The sequence below is a fragment of the Pteropus vampyrus genome, unplaced genomic scaffold (assembly GCF_000151845.1).
Source record: "Pteropus vampyrus isolate Shadow unplaced genomic scaffold, Pvam_2.0 Scaffold47, whole genome shotgun sequence".
NCBI classification, from domain to species: domain Eukaryota; kingdom Metazoa; phylum Chordata; class Mammalia; order Chiroptera; family Pteropodidae; genus Pteropus; species Pteropus vampyrus.
Window position 1 is genome coordinate 9,423,546 of NW_011888828.1, and position 5,903 is coordinate 9,429,448.

A 5,903-nucleotide genomic window follows, 5' to 3' on the forward strand; every position below is an offset into this window, starting at 1 on the left:
TGGCATAAGGGTTCCGTTCTGCTTTCTCATGGGGGCATTGTCTTCATTTTTTATATAGACAGGCAGCCTGTCCAGGGCAGGGGCGGGTCTTACCATGGTGCCTCCCATTGTGATTGGCATATGCTTGGGCAGGAGCGGGGTCAGCGATGAGGACCAGGAGAGTCGACGAAGGAGGGAAGAGGAGAAGAGCCAGGTCTCCTTTGGAACAGTCTCAGTTCTAATGCCTAATCACATGCAGTGGTTGAATGAGTTCTAGGCAGAGCTCTAGCATAGGCTAGTATGTGGCCACACGAATAATATTTTCAAAAAATATTTGATGACATAGGATAATGTTAATGATTTCATGCTAAGTAAATAAGACTGGAACACCAAATGTCTAAGTAAGTAAGACATTATGAAAACTTTAATTCTGACATTTAATTCTTTAATATGTCTAGAGAAAAAGGTTGGAAAGATATATGTAAATATTAGATGTGGCTATCTCTGGGTAACAAGATAACAGAGGATTTTAAATTTCTTCTATAGACTTGCATTGATTTTCCATGTTTTCTACAATGAACAGTTTTTGTAATTAGCAACCTCAAGAAACACTACTTCAAAGAAAAGATGGCCTTGTGTTTGGAGTACCTGAAGCCTCTTAGTTTGTATGGAGCTGCCTTTATATGAAGCACTGTGAGGCTGGGCAGCAGCCCAGTGATGGGTGGGGGAACCTCGTGGCCTGGAGTAGCAGACCACCTGAGGATGCTTCCCCTCCGGTTGGCCCGTAGACCACCGAACATTGGGCTGAACCTGCAAGAATGAGTCTGAACTTGGCAATGGCACACTGATTCTAGAGGTCCCCTTTGGATCAGTACGATCAATCTAATTTGACATTCAGGAGGCGAGATGTGATGATGTGCGAGATGGCCGGTCCAGGTGTGTGGGCCACCTTGATGAGTGCTGGTTACCCAACAGCACTCTTGTTGACATTAGCGCAGCACTTTATAGGTTACAGGGCATTTTCCTTTCTCAGCAGTCCCAAGATGAATGAGACATTGTCTCTTTTGATCCTGCAGAAATCCTAGGGGAGTTAAGAAATATTTTCCTTATCTTACCTATGAGGACACCAAGCTTGGAGAGCTTCGAGGGCTTACTCAAAGTCACACAGCTGGTAGTGACAGGGCTCCCAAGACTGTATGACTCTTATCTAGGTCATTTTATAGTGTACTTCACTGACGCTGCAGTCCCTCCAAGCAACGGGCAGAGGCAGTCTCAGTGACCACAATGTGCTTGAACCATGCACGGGTGGGCAGGGATGACCTGATTAATAAGGTGACTTTTGAACAACAGTTTGAAGGAGATGAAGGAGTTGATCCAGACAGGGAAGAACCAGTGCAAAGCATGCCTGGTGCAACCAAGGGAGAATAAGGGGGCCTCACTCTGGAGTACCATGAGCAGGGGTGCTGATGATAGCTGTGGGAGATGATGCCAGGGACGTGACAGGACAGGGCTGCTGGGCCAGATCCTTTGGGCCTAGCAGACCATTGTAAGGACTCATCTTTCTCCCAAGGGAACACAGAGAATACACAGCTGGATTGGGTCTCTGCCTTCTTGGCACTCCCATGGCAAAATGCATTCTATGTTAGTCTTACCTGTTCCCGCCGGAGTTTTTAAGCCACTCAAGGGCAAACTCCATTGTCTAAGGCTCCTGTGTATTCTTCACGGTGATTAAAATTTGTTCTCTATTCGTTGAATGAGAGAAAGAAGGAAGGAAAGAAATTTCTCTTCGACTCTTGTACGAAAGACATTGAGGGTGGTGACACTTCCCCTGCTCCAGGGAGCAATTAGAACTCACAGTCCTGGGCCAGAGTCCACTAACTTCTACCATCTGCCTTTGAAAGGGACTTTTCCATCCAGAGGCCTAGAATTTTGAGAGGATCCAGAGAGTGTTTGTTATTTAGTGTTGATGCTGGCAACAGAAGTGGCTCTTCCCTGCCCTTGTCTCTCGGGAGGGGTTGATTTAGGCTGAAGCACAGAAGGGAGATGGGGGCCAGCTTCACATCCTGTAGGAACCCCATTAATTCAAGGAGTAGTTATGGGCAGTTGGCTCTGTGCCACCCAGTGCTAGGCATGGGGATATGATGCAGTTTAATTGTATAAGAAGATAATTAACAGTGCTTCCACCTTAGAACTGGAGTCGGGGAGGTGACAGATGCCAGCTGAGCCCAGATGAGGACGATGAATGGGAGTGGGCTAGGAGAGGTGGTGGGGAGGCCTGAGGTAGAGTGTGGCAGAGGAGTAAATAACATTTTCAAGAGCTTGTGCGGGTCACAGAGGAATTCAGCATGGCTGAGAAGAGGGTGTGATGAGCCAAGGTAACATCTGAGGACATGACCCTGAAGATGAGCGGTTAATAAAGGAACATGTCATGGCTTTTGTATCTCAGAGAAGCTGGATGAATAAGGGGCCGACAGGGGGCAAGGAGACCAATAAAGAACATGTTTCCATTTTACCAGCAGTGAGAGGCGATGGATCGATGGATGACCAGACCCATGACAAGGAGTGGCTCACAGCATTTCCCAGGTGATGGTGCACAATGGGAAAAGAGCATGAGGAAGGGGAACGGCAGGGGATCTGGAGGCAGCTGCAAGAATGAGTCTGAACTTGGCAATGGCACACTGATTCTAGAGGTCCCCTTTGGATCAGTACGATCAATCTAATTTGACATTCAGGAGGCGAGATGTGATGATGTGCGAGATGGCCGGTCCAGGTGTCTGGGCCACCTTGATGAGTGCTGGTTACCCAACAGCACTCTTGTTGACATTAGCGCAGCACTTTATAGGTTACAGGGCATTTTCCTTTCTCAGCAGTCCCAAGATGAATGAGACATTGTCTCTTTTGATCCTGCAGAAATCCTAGGGGAGTTAAGAAATATTTTCCTTATCTTACCTATGAGGACACCAAGCTTGGAGAGCTTCGAGGGCTTACTCAAAGTCACACAGCTGGTAGTGACAGGGCTCCCAAGACTGTATGACTCTTATCTAGGTCATTTTATAGTGTACTTCACTGACGCTGCAGTCCCTCCAAGCAACGGGCAGAGGCAGTCTCAGTGACCACAATGTGCTTGAACCATGCACGGGTGGGCAGGGATGACCTGATTAATAAGGTGACTTTTGAACAACAGTTTGAAGGAGATGAAGGAGTTGATCCAGACAGGGAAGAACCAGTGCAAAGCATGCCTGGTGCAACCAAGGGAGAATAAGGGGGCCTCACTCTGGAGTACCATGAGCAGGGGTGCTGATGATAGCTGTGGGAGATGATGCCAGGGACGTGACAGGACAGGGCTGCTGGGCCAGATCCTTTGGGCCTAGCAGACCATTGTAAGGACTCATCTTTCTCCCAAGGGAACACAGAGAATACACAGCTGGATTGGGTCTCTGCCTTCTTGGCACTCCCATGGCAAAATGCATTCTATGTTAGTCTTACCTGTTCCCGCCGGAGTTTTTAAGCCACTCAAGGGCAAACTCCATTGTCTAAGGCTCCTGTGTATTCTTCACGGTGATTAAAATTTGTTCTCTATTCGTTGAATGAGAGAAAGAAGGAAGGAAAGAAATTTCTCTTCGACTCTTGTACGAAAGACATTGAGGGTGGTGACACTTCCCCTGCTCCAGGGAGCAATTAGAACTCACAGTCCTGGGCCAGAGTCCACTAACTTCTACCATCTGCCTTTGAAAGGGACTTTTCCATCCAGAGGCCTAGAATTTTGAGAGGATCCAGAGAGTGTTTGTTATTTAGTGTTGATGCTGGCAACAGAAGTGGCTCTTCCCTGCCCTTGTCTCTCGGGAGGGGTTGATTTAGGCTGAAGCACAGAAGGGAGATGGGGGCCAGCTTCACATCCTGTAGGAACCCCATTAATTCAAGGAGTAGTTATGGGCAGTTGGCTCTGTGCCACCCAGTGCTAGGCATGGGGATATGATGCAGTTTAATTGTATAAGAAGATAATTAACAGTGCTTCCACCTTAGAACTGGAGTCGGGGAGGTGACAGATGCCAGCTGAGCCCAGATGAGGACGATGAATGGGAGTGGGCTAGGAGAGGTGGTGGGGAGGCCTGAGGTAGAGTGTGGCAGAGGAGTAAATAACATTTTCAAGAGCTTGTGCGGGTCACAGAGGAATTCAGCATGGCTGAGAAGAGGGTGTGATGAGCCAAGGTAACATCTGAGGACATGACCCTGAAGATGAGCGGTTAATAAAGGAACATGTCATGGCTTTTGTATCTCAGAGAAGCTGGATGAATAAGGGGCCGACAGGGGGCAAGGAGACCAATAAAGAACATGTTTCCATTTTACCAGCAGTGAGAGGCGATGGATCGATGGATGTCCAGACCCATGACAAGGAGTGGCTCACTGCATTTCCCAGGTGATGGTGCGCAATGGGAAAAGAGCATGAGGAAGGGGAACGGCAGGGGATCTGCAGGCAGACAGACCAGGTTCGAGTCCCGTCTCTTCCGGTTACTGGTGTGTGCCTATACGAAATCACTCAAGTTTTCTGAGCTGCAGCTACTTCTTCTATAAAATGGAAATAGTTTGAATAATGCTGTCTTTATACATGGGCAAGGGAGCCTGCCTTGGCCCATGCTTTAGAGAGCCTACTCTGGGCTTTCTTAAGCGAGGTAGCCATGGAGCCAGGGACTTGCCCACTCGAAGTTCACTTCTTCCCTTCTACTCCATACTCTAAGTATCAAGACTCAGGAATTTTCTGCCCCAAAATATGCAACTCCCTAACTGGGGACAGAATATCCCTTATACTAAACTGCTCTCCTGAAATCATCTTAAACTGACTTGCCTCATAGGTGTTAAAGCAAATGGGATACACACTTTTTCTCCCATTTGCCACATTCGGGCCTGTGTAAGCCTCTTTCCTGGTCTGCGGAGTATGGGTGAAGATTGGACTTTCAGGCGTGGGTGTCTCCTGCCTAAGCACGAGGGCCCCCGAGTGGGAAAAGAAAGAGGGAGGGCCGTGGGTGGCTGAGGCCTCACTCCCTTGCCCTTCGGCATTTCAGTGTCCAGGGATGCAGAATTGGAACTTACCTTCGAGGCTGTTATAAAGGTATATTTGTCAAGGCAAGAGGAAAGAACAAACATTGCCTAACAGTTTGTTAGCTTGGTTTATAACTCTCAAATATTTAGACACACAGCATGTGGGCCTCCATTTATGTGTTTGCTTTGGACCTCTCAAATGTTAGGGGTGGGGGCCTGATTACAGGCCCGGCTTGCTGGTTTGTTTAAGAAGGAAAGAACACTGCACGCTGCACATACATACGAGCCATTGCTATTTAAACCACTCTCCTCTCCACCGTGGTATCTTGGCGTCTCCTGCAGAGTTTGCCCTTTATCTTGTGGACACTTGTAGGAATTGCTGTCTAGAAGGCACTGCAGAAAGTATTTCCAGGCCCAGGCCCAGGACATCCCGGCGACAACTGGAAAGAGGCCTCCCAGGGCATGCGCAGCGTTCGAAGGAAACTAGAAGTGATGCGACTAATGACTGCAGTGAAGGGAGAGCTTTCTAGATTCTTCTAAGCGTCATCTCACCCAAGAAGCGGGCTCGTTTGAACCATGAAAAGAGCCTGGATAGGAACCGGGAGATCCAGGTTCCAGTCTGGGCTCTGCTGCTAATTTGAACTTTGTGAAATCATTTTCCCCATTGGATACTTTCGTCACCACTGGCACAAGGGGGTCAAGCGCTCGCATCTGACCCACGATTCTGTGATACTCTCCACCCAGTAAATAGAATCTATTATGCTGCGTGGTGGCAGGAGGCAGGACCAGAAACTGAAAAGTGGGAGGGTCTGGCAGATACTGCAAATCTGGACTAAAAAAAGGTCAAACCAAATGGACAGAGAGAAAGAGTCTGTTGGGCCCGCCCT